Source organism: Giraffa tippelskirchi, chromosome 4 (genome assembly GCF_054371585.1).
Source record: "Giraffa tippelskirchi isolate mGirTip1 chromosome 4, T2T-mGirTip1v1.2.pri, whole genome shotgun sequence".
NCBI lineage: Eukaryota > Metazoa > Chordata > Mammalia > Artiodactyla > Giraffidae > Giraffa > Giraffa tippelskirchi.
The window spans coordinates 212683976-212699421 of record NC_137278.1 but is presented as its reverse complement, the minus strand read 5'-3'; positions in this window follow the sequence as shown (position 1 = coordinate 212699421).

The window sequence follows — 15446 nt, the reverse complement described above, 5'->3', positions numbered from 1 at the left end:
ACCCTAACCCTAACCCTAACCCTAACCCTAACCCTAACCCTAACCCTAACCCTAACCCTAACCCTAACCCTAACCCTAACCCTAACCCTAACCCTAACCCTAACCCTAACCCTAACCCTAACCCTAACCCTAACCCTAACCCTAACCCTAACCCTAACCCTAACCCTAACCCTAACCCTAACCCTAACCCTAACCCTAACCCTAACCCTAACCCTAACCCTAACCCTAACCCTAACCCTAACCCTAACCCTAACCCTAACCCTAACCCTAACCCTAACCCTAACCCTAACCCTAACCCTAACCCTAACCCTAACCCTAACCCTAACCCTAACCCTAACCCTAACCCTAACCCTAACCCTAACCCTAACCCTAACCCTAACCCTAACCCTAACCCTAACCCTAACCCTAACCCTAACCCTAACCCTAACCCTAACCCTAACCCTAACCCTAACCCTAACCCTAACCCTAACCCTAACCCTAACCCTAACCCTAACCCTAACCCTAACCCTAACCCTAACCCTAACCCTAACCCTAACCCTAACCCTAACCCTAACCCTAACCCTAACCCTAACCCTAACCCTAACCCTAACCCTAACCCTAACCCTAACCCTAACCCTAACCCTAACCCTAACCCTAACCCTAACCCTAACCCTAACCCTAACCCTAACCCTAACCCTAACCCTAACCCTAACCCTAACCCTAACCCTAACCCTAACCCTAACCCTAACCCTAACCCTAACCCTAACCCTAACCCTAACCCTAACCCTAACCCTAACCCTAACCCTAACCCTAACCCTAACCCTAACCCTAACCCTAACCCTAACCCTAACCCTAACCCTAACCCTAACCCTAACCCTAACCCTAACCCTAACCCTAACCCTAACCCTAACCCTAACCCTAACCCTAACCCTAACCCTAACCCTAACCCTAACCCTAACCCTAACCCTAACCCTAACCCTAACCCTAACCCTAACCCTAACCCTAACCCTAACCCTAACCCTAACCCTAACCCTAACCCTAACCCTAACCCTAACCCTAACCCTAACCCTAACCCTAACCCTAACCCTAACCCTAACCCTAACCCTAACCCTAACCCTAACCCTAACCCTAACCCTAACCCTAACCCTAACCCTAACCCTAACCCTAACCCTAACCCTAACCCTAACCCTAACCCTAACCCTAACCCTAACCCTAACCCTAACCCTAACCCTAACCCTAACCCTAACCCTAACCCTAACCCTAACCCTAACCCTAACCCTAACCCTAACCCTAACCCTAACCCTAACCCTAACCCTAACCCTAACCCTAACCCTAACCCTAACCCTAACCCTAACCCTAACCCTAACCCTAACCCTAACCCTAACCCTAACCCTAACCCTAACCCTAACCCTAACCCTAACCCTAACCCTAACCCTAACCCTAACCCTAACCCTAACCCTAACCCTAACCCTAACCCTAACCCTAACCCTAACCCTAACCCTAACCCTAACCCTAACCCTAACCCTAACCCTAACCCTAACCCTAACCCTAACCCTAACCCTAACCCTAACCCTAACCCTAACCCTAACCCTAACCCTAACCCTAACCCTAACCCTAACCCTAACCCTAACCCTAACCCTAACCCTAACCCTAACCCTAACCCTAACCCTAACCCTAACCCTAACCCTAACCCTAACCCTAACCCTAACCCTAACCCTAACCCTAACCCTAACCCTAACCCTAACCCTAACCCTAACCCTAACCCTAACCCTAACCCTAACCCTAACCCTAACCCTAACCCTAACCCTAACCCTAACCCTAACCCTAACCCTAACCCTAACCCTAACCCTAACCCTAACCCTAACCCTAACCCTAACCCTAACCCTAACCCTAACCCTAACCCTAACCCTAACCCTAACCCTAACCCTAACCCTAACCCTAACCCTAACCCTAACCCTAACCCTAACCCTAACCCTAACCCTAACCCTAACCCTAACCCTAACCCTAACCCTAACCCTAACCCTAACCCTAACCCTAACCCTAACCCTAACCCTAACCCTAACCCTAACCCTAACCCTAACCCTAACCCTAACCCTAACCCTAACCCTAACCCTAACCCTAACCCTAACCCTAACCCTAACCCTAACCCTAACCCTAACCCTAACCCTAACCCTAACCCTAACCCTAACCCTAACCCTAACCCTAACCCTAACCCTAACCCTAACCCTAACCCTAACCCTAACCCTAACCCTAACCCTAACCCTAACCCTAACCCTAACCCTAACCCTAACCCTAACCCTAACCCTAACCCTAACCCTAACCCTAACCCTAACCCTAACCCTAACCCTAACCCTAACCCTAACCCTAACCCTAACCCTAACCCTAACCCTAACCCTAACCCTAACCCTAACCCTAACCCTAACCCTAACCCTAACCCTAACCCTAACCCTAACCCTAACCCTAACCCTAACCCTAACCCTAACCCTAACCCTAACCCTAACCCTAACCCTAACCCTAACCCTAACCCTAACCCTAACCCTAACCCTAACCCTAACCCTAACCCTAACCCTAACCCTAACCCTAACCCTAACCCTAACCCTAACCCTAACCCTAACCCTAACCCTAACCCTAACCCTAACCCTAACCCTAACCCTAACCCTAACCCTAACCCTAACCCTAACCCTAACCCTAACCCTAACCCTAACCCTAACCCTAACCCTAACCCTAACCCTAACCCTAACCCTAACCCTAACCCTAACCCTAACCCTAACCCTAACCCTAACCCTAACCCTAACCCTAACCCTAACCCTAACCCTAACCCTAACCCTAACCCTAACCCTAACCCTAACCCTAACCCTAACCCTAACCCTAACCCTAACCCTAACCCTAACCCTAACCCTAACCCTAACCCTAACCCTAACCCTAACCCTAACCCTAACCCTAACCCTAACCCTAACCCTAACCCTAACCCTAACCCTAACCCTAACCCTAACCCTAACCCTAACCCTAACCCTAACCCTAACCCTAACCCTAACCCTAACCCTAACCCTAACCCTAACCCTAACCCTAACCCTAACCCTAACCCTAACCCTAACCCTAACCCTAACCCTAACCCTAACCCTAACCCTAACCCTAACCCTAACCCTAACCCTAACCCTAACCCTAACCCTAACCCTAACCCTAACCCTAACCCTAACCCTAACCCTAACCCTAACCCTAACCCTAACCCTAACCCTAACCCTAACCCTAACCCTAACCCTAACCCTAACCCTAACCCTAACCCTAACCCTAACCCTAACCCTAACCCTAACCCTAACCCTAACCCTAACCCTAACCCTAACCCTAACCCTAACCCTAACCCTAACCCTAACCCTAACCCTAACCCTAACCCTAACCCTAACCCTAACCCTAACCCTAACCCTAACCCTAACCCTAACCCTAACCCTAACCCTAACCCTAACCCTAACCCTAACCCTAACCCTAACCCTAACCCTAACCCTAACCCTAACCCTAACCCTAACCCTAACCCTAACCCTAACCCTAACCCTAACCCTAACCCTAACCCTAACCCTAACCCTAACCCTAACCCTAACCCTAACCCTAACCCTAACCCTAACCCTAACCCTAACCCTAACCCTAACCCTAACCCTAACCCTAACCCTAACCCTAACCCTAACCCTAACCCTAACCCTAACCCTAACCCTAACCCTAACCCTAACCCTAACCCTAACCCTAACCCTAACCCTAACCCTAACCCTAACCCTAACCCTAACCCTAACCCTAACCCTAACCCTAACCCTAACCCTAACCCTAACCCTAACCCTAACCCTAACCCTAACCCTAACCCTAACCCTAACCCTAACCCTAACCCTAACCCTAACCCTAACCCTAACCCTAACCCTAACCCTAACCCTAACCCTAACCCTAACCCTAACCCTAACCCTAACCCTAACCCTAACCCTAACCCTAACCCTAACCCTAACCCTAACCCTAACCCTAACCCTAACCCTAACCCTAACCCTAACCCTAACCCTAACCCTAACCCTAACCCTAACCCTAACCCTAACCCTAACCCTAACCCTAACCCTAACCCTAACCCTAACCCGACACCCTAACCCTAACCCTAACCCGACACCCTAACCCTAACCCTAACCCGACACCCTAACCCTAACCCTAACCCGACACCCTAACCCGACACCCTAACCCTAACCCGACACCCTAACCCTAACCCGACACCCTAACCCGACACCCTAACCCTAACCCGACACCCTAACCCTAACCCTAACCCGACACCCTAACCCTAACCCTAACCCGACACCCTAACCCTAACCCGACACCCTAACCCTAACCCTAACCCGACACCCTAACCCTAACCCTAACCCGACACCCTAACCCTAACCCTAACCCGACACCCTAACCCTAACCCTAACCCGACACCCTAACCCTAACCCTAACCCGACACCCTAACCCTAACCCGACACCCTAACCCTAACCCGACACCCTAACCCTAACCCGACACCCTAACCCTAACCCTAACCCGACACCCTAACCCTAACCCTAACCCTAACCCGACACCCTAACCCTAACCCTAACCCTAACCCGACACCCTAACCCGACACCCTAACCCGACACCCTAACCCTAACCCGACACCCTAACCCGACACCCTAACCCTAACCCTAACCCTAACCCTAACCCTAACCCTAACCCTAACCCTAACCCGACACCCTAACCCGACACCCTAACCCGACACCCTAACCCGACACCCTAACCCTAACCCTAACCCGACACCCGACACCCTAACCCGACACCCTAACCCGACACCCTAACCCTAACCCGACACCCTAACCCGACACCCTAACCCGACACCCTAACCCGACACCCTAACCCTAACCCGACACCCTAACCCGACACCCTAACCCGACACCCTAACCCGACACCCTAACCCTAACCCGACACCCTAACCCGACACCCTAACCCGACACCCTAACCCGACACCCTAACCCGACACCCTAACACTAACCCTAACCCTAACCCGACACCCTAACCCGACACCCTAACCCGACACCCTAACCCGACACCCTAACCCTAACCCAACACCCTAACCCTAACCCTAAACCCTAACCCGACACCCTAACCCGACACCCTAACCCTAACCCGACACCCTAACCCGACACCCTAACCCGACACCCTAACCCGACACCCTAACCCGACACCCTAACCCGACACCCTAAACCCTAACCCGACACCCTAACCCTAACCCGACACCCTAACCCTAACCCGACACCCTAACCCTAACCCGACACCCTAACCCTAACCCGACACCCTAACCCTAACCCTAACCCGACACCCTAACCCTAACCCGACACCCTAACCCTAACCCGACACCCTAACCCTAACCCGACACCCTAACCCTAACCCTAACCCGACACCCTAACCCTAACCCTAACCCGACACCCTAACCCTAACCCGACACCGTAACCCTAACCCGACACCCTAACCCTAACCCTAACCCTAACCCGACACCCTAACCCTAACCCGACACCCTAACCCTAACCCTAACCCTAACCCTAACCCGACACCCTAACCCTAACCCTAACCCTAACCCGACACCCTAACCCTAACCCGACACCCGACACCCTAACCCGACACCCGACACCCTAACCCGACACCCGACACCCTAACCCTAACCCTAACCCGACACCCTAACCCTAACCCTAACCCGACACCCTAACCCGACACCCGACACCCTAACCCGACACCCTAACCCGACACCTGACACCCTAACCCGACACCCTAACCCTAACCCGACACCCTAACCCGACACCCTAACCCAACACCCTAACCCTAACCCTAACCCTAACCCGACACCCTAACCCTAACCCGACACCCTATCCCGACACCCTAACCCTAACCCTAACCCTGTACCAACACCCTATCCCACACCCTAAACCTAACCCACACTCTTCACACCCTCAACCCTACACTTACCTTTTGAGGTACATACCTGCATCATCTTCAATTTCGGCTCTTCACATGCATAACAAAAGACAGGGGAGTAATATTTAAACATGGGACCAAGACCCATTACCTGTATAACAGGAATATAAACACTCTGAACACATTATTTAAATGACTCGCATCACCAAAATATCTCTCCACCACATTTCCAATGGATAAGAGTGGAAGACACGTTTGTGATACATATTGTAACATAGTAGTCTAATACCGAACAGTAATCTGGCTAATTATATACACAAGATATATTTAAACCACAAATAGTTCTACAAATTCCAGTTTCTACAATCGTTTCAATCTTCACAAAGGTAGGATTAACAGCACATTTTTCCGTAGGATCCGAGGCATGGCGCAAAATGACAGTACAAATGTCATGCTCATCATTGACAATGAAAATCTTAATTATGACTGTCGGAAGAAAGGTCAGCATGGTTGCTCTAACAGATTTTTCAGTGTTCCAATACAAGTTCTACCCAAATCCATAAAGAAAGACATACGCATAGGAAACTACACATTGAAAGCAAGTCTATTCAGATAAATATTGGACATCATCTGTATCAATATTTAAGGCATAAACAACTTCAAACATTCTTCAAATTCACAGAATGACAACAAGAAAGTATGGCTACACACAGTCCGTTCAGTTTTATAAACTGCCAATGAATAACCTCCCATGGAATTTAAAGGCTGGTGACCATTTCAAATGTCATTTTCAATTTTTAATAGCTTTGATCTATGAGCAAAACTGTAAGACAGAAAATTAAACAAGTATGACCGAAATAAATGAAGTAAATCCTCAATAGATATGAAAACATTCCATGGTAGTGAAATCAATTCACATAGTTATTAGGACTTTAATGCACAGACATATCTCCAGATTCAATGTGATCAGAATTCATATCTGGCAAAGATACAAAAGCTGATTTTAACACTCATATTATTTTTCTTTGTACCCCTAAAAAGAAAAACAACCTTCAAAAGCAAAATCGAACTTGGAGACTCACATTTCCCTATGTCATATGTCAGTATACAAAGCAACAGCATATCAAACTTTGCAATACTACCATGAACATACGCATTTAACTGAAATTGGCTGAAATACCCCAAAATAAACACATACTTCTAGACTCAGTGTTTCACAGGGCAGATAACATTCAATTAATGAAACTGAGAGGGTAACAGACAGGAAGGCCAGGGGTCTCCAAAGGGAGGAATTAGGCTGCAAATGTCAGACATTTTTTCTCTCTCTCTCTTAAGAGGCAGGAGGAAACAAGCTAGTGCTATCTTTTTTCCCCTTCTCTACACAAATTTAAAAAGAGGTTTTCTCTAAAAAATCTGTGTTCCTATAATGACACCTGGTTCCACCTGAACTTAACTTTTCTCAAACCATGAGCGAACCAATGCATTTTTCTTTTGGAAATGTTTGCTTTAAGCTATGTGAATGTACTATGTATTTACCCTAGACTCTATCTTCAAGTAGGTTCTGCCTAAAGGCTCAAAACTGACTTGACAAACCAATATGCTTTATTCATACACTGTCCTCCTAATCTATGGGAATGAAGCTATATATTTGCTCATGTCAAATGTTTTATGGCGCAGGATGACTCACCCGGTGCCAGGGTTATCTCCATGTAGCTTGTGGGTGAGGGGCCTGCTGCCATTCCTTTCTCTAATTAGTAGACTGCTAGTAGCTATATAACATCTAGCTAAAGACGAGCAGGGGGAGTACTCTCTTGCATTGGCAGGTGGGTTCTTTACCACTAGCACCACCTGGGAAGCACCAAGACACATGAACATCAGTGGATTTTGGGATCCACGGGGCATATACAGAACCATTCCTCAGAGAAAACTGAAGAAGGACTTTAACATCTCAAACAAAACATAAGTAGACGTGTTCACAACCTTGACGTAGCAAGGGTTTCTTCAATCTGACAAGTGCCATGGACCGATGAAGCACTATGTGAAGAATACTTCAAAGTCTATTCGGCAAACACAGCATAAGTTGGCTATATTTAGTCCTCAAGTGAATGAAAATGTCATTAATAGTGGTCATTTCAAATAGGTAGCGTGGGAAGCTGTTTACACTTATTCTGATTCGCGGTATACCACATTCACAAATTTCAGTGGCATTGGTGCAAAATCTATACATTTCTCAGTGGAAGCTTCTACATGGACTGTTGGGATCAGAGCTCTAACTCATACAGGCATACTTTTACTTGTAAAATGATCCTGCATGATAATCAAACAAAACACTGGATGAACACCTAGACAGTGTTTGAGCTCTGCACTAAATGATTTTAAAGCTAGTTGATGGAATGTACTGATGAGGAAGACTATGAACGAGTCACGTTCTTCAACTTGGTCAAACTGCTGATAGTCATACAAGTTAATGAAAAGTTAAGCCTGTTGTCATTAAATCGGTTCAAAAGAAATAGAATAATAAAACAAAGTAGTAAATCTTGTTTTCTTAATAAACATTGTATTATTTCTGGACAGCTTTGTTACTGGCATTAATAGAATACCTTAAATAATAACTTGACACAGTGAAACGGATCCACATCTTTAATTGATGCCATTGCTGTTTGATACTATTGCTTGAATGAACAGCATGATTCACACTGGCCAACAAACAGAAGCAATCTAAGTGTTCATGGCAGCCAATTCCATAAACAAACTGTGGTATACACACAATGCAATATGATTCATCCCTTCAAAGTCGGTCATTCTGACAATGCTACAATGTGGACGAACCTTATGGTCATTATATTAAGTGAAATAAACCAGACCAAAACGGGACAAACGTTCTGTGATTCCACTAGTATGAGATAGCCAAACAAGTCAAATCCAAAGCCAGAAAAAGCAGAAAGTGATTCCCAGGGATGGAAGACAGTTCATGTTTCATGGACCCCACCCAGTTTCCCTTGGGGAAACTGACTTCCCATGACATCGCCAAAACCAATTATACAAATAACTGAAAGCCATATCCAATCAAATGAATGTAGACATAATTTTACAGTGTACACCAACCTCACTCAAACTTCTCGATAGACAAAAGCCAAAACTGTATCTATGGTACCTCAGCTTTGCTTAAAACTGTATCTACAGTACCTCAGTTTTGCTTATGAAATTTAACAACAAAAAAAACCACTAAAGTCTATCCAAAAAAGGATATAAAACATATATAACATGAACTTTAAAAAATTAGAAGTTTAAACTGTGAAAAACCTTATTCACAAAACTTAAACACAAACCACATAAAAATACATTTACAAAATACATATCTGATCAAGGATTGTACTCCAACTATAACAAAAAATCTGGAACAAACAACCTCATTAAAAATGTATAAATCTGAACACCTGGCCAAAGAAAATATAGAGATAGTAAATAAGCATGTTAAAAATACTCAAAATCATATATCATTAGGAAATTACAAACTAAAACAACAGTGAAGTAGCACTGCACATCTGTTAGATCCAGTAAACTCAAAAAAGGGCTGGGGGGGGCACTTCTCTGGTGGCTCAGTGGTAAGGAATCTGCCTGACAATGCAAGAGACTCAAGTTCGATCCCTTACCCAGGAAGATCCCACAGGCCACAGAGAAACATAGCTGGATTTTTCCACAGCTAAACAAGGCTCACCTGTGACCCGAACACTACACATCTAGTACTTAGCAAACAGCTTTGAAAAAGTGTCCAGGCAAAAACTATCACACAATTATACACAACAGCTCTACTTGTAATAGCTAAAAACTTTCAAATATCACGATGTCTTCAGTAGATGACTGTGTCAACAAATGGGGATACTTCCAAAGTGAAGGGGGGCAAATGCTACCCCAAAATATACCGCTTCAGCATGAGAATTAGTTGGACCTAATTAACTTTTTTTTTTAAGAGGACACATGATCATCTCTGAAACCGAAGTTCAAGACGGCTCTTCTGTGAGTCACATTTACCAGAGAAATCTCATTTCAAAGAAATCTTCTGTATATACCAGATAGAAGGATGACAGTCTGTGAAACTATTTTTTATCAATAGGGAAAGCTAAGACGTAAATCTGTACAACAACCAAACCCTTCCTTTCCTTTGGTTTTATTTTTTTAATATTTATTTGTTTTTTATTTGGCTGTGCCAGGTCGACCTTCGTTGAGGCAAGCCAGATATTTAGCTACAGCATGCAAACTCTTCGTTGTGGCATGGGAGATCTAGTTCCCTGATCAGGGATTGAACCTGGGCCTCCTTCTTTGGGAGTGTCCAGTCTTAACCACTGGACCACCAGGAAGCCCCGGTTTTGTTTTTAGATGAAGATAGTACCTAAGGTGATATCTTGGGCCACTTCAGTCACTGGCTCAGTTTCCTGAGTTTCTCCAAAGCACACACAAGGTACACATTATTAAACTGGTTGGCAAAACAAGTAAAGGTAGTTCATACTACAACACTGTATGCTTACAAAGATCTAAATGGTAAATGGCATGTTATTTATTTTTATTTACTATGGGGAAAAAAGAATGCAGTATTCGTACATGTCACAACATGAATAAACGTTAAAACCATCTTTAGTGGAAAAAATCCATATAGAAAAGACCACCCAGATCCCATATTCACCATGTCTGCTTTAAATCCATCAAGTTTGTCCAAATACCTGAAAATCTCAGTAACACTCTAAAGAAAGAAAAAAGGATGAGGATGGAAAAAAAGATATAGTCATACAATTGAACAATTGCTGAAAGTGGAAGTGGGGTTGTGGATTACATTATAATGGAGAAACCATATGATTTCCTGACTTTGAAGGTTATGTGCTGGTTCTGCAAGAGAATGCACCCATTTTGGATAAAACACATAGAGCATTTCAGATGATGCGGCAAATGTGAGTACTTTTTCCCATTGCTAGGAGTTTTCTGTACATTTTAAATTACCAGAAAGTAAATTATGTTTCAAAACAACCATGTCAACACCACAAAAGAAAATTAGATCAGACAGGCATGAAACTTTCTTATACAGACCAACACTTACCCAGACGAGGTTCAAGGGAAGCAGTGATGCTCACTGCCATTGTAGGAGTCCACATGGAATGAAGAAGCACTGTGGAAAGTCTATTAGTAACCACCATGTCTTGGGTCCTCTGCATGACCTACTGCAGGAGAAACAGATTTTACAAATAAACTTTTCCACATAACTTCACAAAAAGTTGTTAGACTATATTCAGTAAAGCTGAATAATTTTGCATCAATTTACAATCATATAAAATATTATAATTTACAATCCCAATCAATATGCAAAAATCAGTTGCGTTTCTGTACACTAATAACAATCAGAAACAAAATAAAGAAAATCCCACTTATATTTGCATCAAACAGAATAAAACATCTAGCAACAAACTTAATCAAGGACATAAAAGACCAGTAGTCAGAAAACTAGAAAGCACTAATAAAGAAACCAAGAAAACATAAATACACAGAAAACTCTTCCACGCTCATGCACTGGAACAATGAGGAATTAAAGTGTTCATTCCAGCCAAAGCCATCAACAAATACACTGACTGCAATCACAAAATAATATTCAATGGCATTTTTCACAGAAATAGAAATATGCCTAATATTAGGCTGCTAATAATATTGAACAGGAGTTTAAACAGCCAACAAGACTGAGAAAAAAGAACACAGCTGGAGGTATCTTCCTCTCTGACTTCAAACTACATCACAGAGCTGTAGTAACCACCACAGTGAGGAACTGGCACGAACACAGACACACGGACTCGAGGAAAGAACAGAGAGCCCAGGAGTGAACCCACATGTACTGGTCAGTTCATGAAAATCAAACCAGGAACGAGTGAAGAGGAAAGGACAGTCTTCTCGAGAGACAGTGACAGGAAAACTGGCCACCTACACTGAAGAACATCACTGGTCACCCTCTAGATCATCTAACAGAAATCTAACTAAAAATCCACCATTTTGCACATGGAGCTCTTTCCCCCCTGAGTCCTCTGAGATGGACCTCCGCTCAGCGCTCAGCTGGACACAGGAAATGTCTACTTCACCCTCATTTTTCCCTCTTGCAGCACCTCCCTGCTGGCGGGCACTGAGACGACCCCGCTCCTCTCAGCCTGGACGCAGCCCCGTTATCCAGAAGCCAGAGCCCTGACGGCCCTGAGGAGACAAACCTCCCGCCAGTTGGTCACCAATCCGAGTCTGAAGGCAAAGTGTCCTGTGCCCGCGGGTCAGAGGAGCGTATGGTGCCCACTGTGGGCCGCCAGAGAAGATCGGGCAGCCCCGCGCTCACAGAGCCCAGAGGGCTCAGCCAGAAGCAGCTGTGCTGTGAGCACTCAGACTGGAAGCCCAAACTGAAATGGAGCAGAATATCTCCATGACCCTCCTCAAAACAAGTCTAAGGAACAATTAGAGCCTAAGGAACACATTTGAGTCAGTTCTAATGAAGTGGATGGATCTAGAGCGTATTAAACAGGGAAGTCAGTCAGAAAGAGAAAAATATGGAATCTAGAAGGACGGTACTGACGAATCTGTTCACACAGCAGCAATGGAGATACGGACATAGAGAACAGACTTACAGACAAGGGTGGGGAACAAGAGGGAGAGGGTGGGATGGATGGAGAGAGTGGCATGGATGCATGTGCACCAACATCTGTAAACAGACAACCAATGGGAATTTGCGGTATGACTCGGGGAACTCAAACTGGCGCTCTGTAATAACCTAGAGAGGTGGGAATGGGTGGGACGTGGGACGGAGATTCAAGAGCAAGGGGACACACATACACCTACGGTTAATTCATGTTGATGTACGACAAATGAAACCAATATTGTAAAACAACGATCAATCAACTAAAAATAAATAACTTAAAAAAACATATGGAATGAAATGAACATAAACACAAACTTTACAACACTGTAATTCAATTTTACAAACTATAAAAATTTTAGAAAACAACAAAAGACCTACATGACCTTTGGTCTGGTAATGAGTTCTAACACACAACAAAAAAGCCAACTTACCAAATTATTAACATAAATTACTTAAAACATTGACTTTTACAATTTTATACAATTACTCTGTGAAGGACCTTACTCGAGAGAACCAAAAGACAAACTGTTAAACGAACCACTGACCACCCGCCCTTGACAGGCCACAGAGAAGAGGAAACGCTTGCAGGAGTCGTCTTACAACAGGAGTTCCTGGTAAGGAGCCAGGAACTAACCAGCTACCACCAACCAGGATTCTGGAGAGGTCAAAAGGAGATGGGAGACTCCAGTCCAGAGGTCCTACCAACCTCCCAGGATCCTCCTCGCTGGAATCCATCTCAGCTGAGGGACGCGTATGCCCCCAGGAAGGATCCCAATTCAGAATGACGGGCAACAGACAAACCAGAAACTAACCCAATGACCATAAAACCTGAGACTGTGAGCCGCGTGGCAGAGCAGTTGTCTCCGTTTCCCTCGCCCTCCCGCCCTCCGCCCCGGCAGCCCTTCCCAATAAAGCCTCTCACTTGGACAGCACTCCGGCCTCGGACAACTCACTTCCAAGTGTCAGACAAGAACCCACTCTCAAGCCCCGGAAGGGATCCCCTTTCCTTCATCAAAACCAATATCCAAGAGAAAATATCTTCAAAATGCTGTCTTGTGGAGAAGGAAATGGCAACCCCTCCAGTATTCCGGCCTCAGAAATCCCGGGGACAGAGGAGCTTGGTGGCTACAGTCCAACAGCAGGGCATTTCTGAGGGGAGGAAACAGCCCCAGGAAAGCTGAGGCGCTCGCCAAAGGCCCCAGAGCTTTTGATAGCACAGCCAGAACTGTGGCTGAGGATTCCCAGCTGCCAGGCCTCTTGATCCTGGCCTCTTTCACCACATACATGTGTGGAAAACTAGAATCTAAAATATGCCCTGGTGGCTCCGTGGTCAAGAATCCGCCTGCCAGTGCTGGAGATGCAGGTGTGATCCCTGGTATGGGACAATCCCACATGCTATGGAGCAACTAAGCCCGTGTGCCACAACTGCTGAGCCTGTGCTCTAGATCCTGGAAGCCACAGCGCAGAGCTCACATACTGCAACTACTGAACCCGTGAGCCTGTGCCCCACAACAAGAGGAGCCACTGCAGTGAGAAGCCCGCACACCACTAACTATGGCCCATGCTCACCAAAACTAGAGAAAAGCCCACACACAAAGACCCAACTCAGCCAAAAATAAATAAAATCATTTTCCTAAAAAATGAATATCTGACAAAGAATCTGTACTCAAATTGTCCAAGAACGCTAGAGCAAACAAGCCCAATCATAGTTGATAAAGACTGAAATAGACACCTGGCCACGGAGGGTATACTGATAGTAAACGATCAGACAAAAACACACTCAAGACACTGGTGGGATGCATGCACAGCCCCCTTTGGAAGACAGTCTTGACAGTTTTTTCAGCAACCCCATCGGACAAGCACTGAATTCTATACATAACAAGTGGTGGAAGTCAGGTATCTTACCATTGGAATGTGACGTTACAGATACACAAAAGGAAAGGTTACAACATCCATGTCATGGTGGATCAGGTTGGAGACATCATCACAAATTACCTTTAACTGAATATGTTCAAAGGTAAGCTGGAATACATGTATATATTTCCATGTATTGTCAGCTGAGTATATGTAGCTCCTACATGTATGTTTTAAATATCATTCTGTAATAAAAAGGAACAGGAAACATCCCTGGTGGCCGGGTGGTAAAGAATCTGCCTACCAATGCAGGGAACACGGGTTCAATCCCTGGTCCTAGAAGATTCCACAGGCCCAGGGACAGCTAAGCTCCCGTACAACTATTGAAGCTCGCATGCTCCAGAGCCCAAGTTCTGCAACCAGAGAAAGCACTGCAATGAGAAGCCATGGGACGGCAACTAGAGGGTAGCCTCTGCTCACTACAACTAGACACCTAGCAACAAAGACCCAGCATAGTCAAAAATAATTTAATGTTAAAAAAAAAAAAAAAGGACAGAAGTTCTTTAAAGAAACGACTGAAGACTAGGGGTGAGACAGTAAATATATAAGCCAGGCTAATCTTAAATTATGAGAAAGTAAAGAATGTAAAGACAACTATCAAGCTGTCCAAACTGATAAAAATGAATGATTACACAGTTGTATCTGTATACACTAGCAAATAACAATCTGAAAAGGAATTTAAAAAAACAATTCCCTTTCAATAATGCCAGCATTAATAAAATACTTTGCCACGGATGTAATGAGGATGACAAGACTGCCACACTGGAAATTATACAATCCAGGGCCAGTGACAAAGCTTGATTGCTCAGGGCTTTTGTGTCATAAAGTTTTATTAAAGTGTAAAAGAGATAGAGAAAGCTGCTGACATAGACATCAGAAGGGGGCAGAAAGAGTACCCCCTGCTAGTCTTTAGCCAGATGTTATACAGCCACTAGCAGTCTGCTAATTAAATAAAGACAACGT